The sequence below is a fragment of the Aegilops tauschii genome, chromosome 6, assembly GCF_002575655.3.
Source record: "Aegilops tauschii subsp. strangulata cultivar AL8/78 chromosome 6, Aet v6.0, whole genome shotgun sequence".
In the NCBI taxonomy this organism is placed as follows: domain Eukaryota; kingdom Viridiplantae; phylum Streptophyta; class Magnoliopsida; order Poales; family Poaceae; genus Aegilops; species Aegilops tauschii.
The window spans coordinates 475,272,386-475,274,875 of record NC_053040.3 but is presented as its reverse complement, the minus strand read 5'-3'; positions in this window follow the sequence as shown (position 1 = coordinate 475,274,875).

The window sequence follows — 2,490 nt, the reverse complement described above, 5'->3', positions numbered from 1 at the left end:
TTATGGTTAATGAAGGTATTGTCTTGGGGCATAAAATTTCTGAAAGAGGTATTGAAGTTGATAAAGCTAAAGTTGATGCTATTGAAAAGATGCCATGTCCCAAGGACATCAAAGGTATAAGAAGTTTTCTTGGTCATGCCGGTTTTTACAGGAGATTGATTAAGGACTTCTCAAAATTTCTCGGCCTCTGACTAATCTATTACAAAAAGATATACCATTTGTCTTTGATGATGATTGTGTAGAAGCATTTGAAATACTTAAGAAAGCATTGATTTCTGCACCTATTGTTCAACCACATGATTGGAATTTACCCTTTGAAATTATGTGTGATGCTAGTGATTATGCTGTAGGTGTTGTTCTAGGGCAAAGAGTTGATAAGAAATTAAATGTTATTCAATATGCTAGTAAAACTCTAGACAGTGCTCAGAGAAATTATGCTACTACTGAAAAAGAATTCTTAGCAGTTGTATTTGCTTGTGATAAGTTCAGACCTTATATTGTTGATTCTAAAGTAACTATTCACACAGATCATGCTGCTATTAAATATCTTATGGAAAATAAAGATGTTAATCCTAGACTTATTAGATGGGTTCTCTTGCTACAAGAATTTGATTTGCATATTATTGATAGAAAGGGAGCTGAGAACCCCGTTGCTGACAACTTGTCTAGGTTAGAAAATGTTCTTGATGACCCACTACCTATTGATGATAGCTTTCCTGATGAACAATTAAATGTCATAAATGCTTCTCGTACTGCTCCATGGCATGCTGATTATGCTAATTACATTGTTGCTAAATTTATACCACCTAGTTTCACATACCAGCAAAAGAAAAAGTTTTTCTATGATTTGAGACATTACTTTTGGGATGACCCACATCTTTATAAAGAAGGAGTGGATGGTGTTATTAGGCGTTGTGTACCTGAGCATGAACAGGAACAGATCCTACGCAAGTGTCACTCCGAAGCTTATGGAGGACATGAAAGGATCGATATAGTTGACTAGAGGGGGGGTGAATAGGCAACTAACAATTTTTAGCTTTTCTTTACCAATTTAAACTTTGCATCAAAGTAGGTAGTCTAGATATGCAACTAGGTGAGCAACCTATATGATGCAACAACAATAAGCACACACGCAAGCAAGAGATAAAGCACAAATAAGCTTGCACAAGTAAAGGCACGAGATAACCAAGAGTGGAGCCGGTGAAGACGAGGATGTGTTACCGAAGTTCCTTCCCTTTGAGAGGAAGTACGTCTTCGTTGGAGCGGTGTGGAGGCACAATGCTCCCCAAGAAGCCACTAGGGCCACCGTATTCTCCTCACGCCCTCACACAATGCGAGATGCCGTGATTCCACTATTGGTGCCCTTGGAGGCGGTGACCGAACCTTTACAAACAAGGTTGGGGCAATCTCCACAACTTAATTGGAGGCTCCCAACGATACCACGAAGCTTCACCACAATGGACTATGGCTCCGCGGTGACCTCAACCGTCTAGGGTGCTCAAACACCCAAGAGTAACAAGATCCACAAGGGATTAGTGGGGGGATTCAAATTTCTCTTGGTGGAAGTGTAGATCGGGGCCTTCTCAACCAATCCCTAGTGAATCAACAAATTTGATTGGCTAGGGAAGGAGATCGGGCGAAAATGGAGCTTGGAGCAACAATGGAGCTTGGAGGTGGAAGAGGTGGTCAACTAGAGGAGGAAGACACCCCTTATATAGTGGAAGAACAAATCCAACCGTTATCCACCAACTCAGCCTGCGCAACGCGGTACTACCGTACTTGAGGCGCGGTACTACTGCAGGGGCACACGGTACTACCGCAGGGCCCCGCGGTACTACCGCCCACGCAGCAGAGACCAGAACAGCCTAAAATGCACTAAAGCAGAGGGCGGTAGTACTGCTGGCGCGGTACTACCGCTCCCCCTTGCGGTACTACCGCAAGGCAGGGGCTGTCCAGAGATGGGAAGGCACGGATATAAGAAATTACATCCGTGGCTACTTCCGCAGAGTTGGAGTCGATGCAAAAACCCGACGCGGTAGTACCGTAAGCCAGCAGCGGTACTACCGCGCGAGGCGCGGATGTAAAAAATTACATCCGCCCCTTACTGCCGCGTACTTGCGGAACTAAGTCAGATACCACGGTACTACCGCTTACTAGAAGCGGTACTACCGTGGGCCCTTGCGGTACTACCGCACCAGCGGGCGGTACTACTGCAAGGTCCTGCGGTACTACCGCTCTAAGGAGCAGTACTACCGCACGCCCTAGTTCAGCAGGCAAGAGCAATATTTGCATAGACAAGGAAAACATAGGATACTCCAAAGGCTAGAGGAAAGGAGGTGCAAAGGAAGATGTGTACGTGATGAATCCACCCAACCTTTCCAACGCGGACCCCCTCTTAGTAGTACGGCTTCCCTACGACTCAATACCACCGAAAAGAAACGAAGAGAAACGCTGTCTTCCATAGCCTTCGAGGGGAACCAAATCATCTTG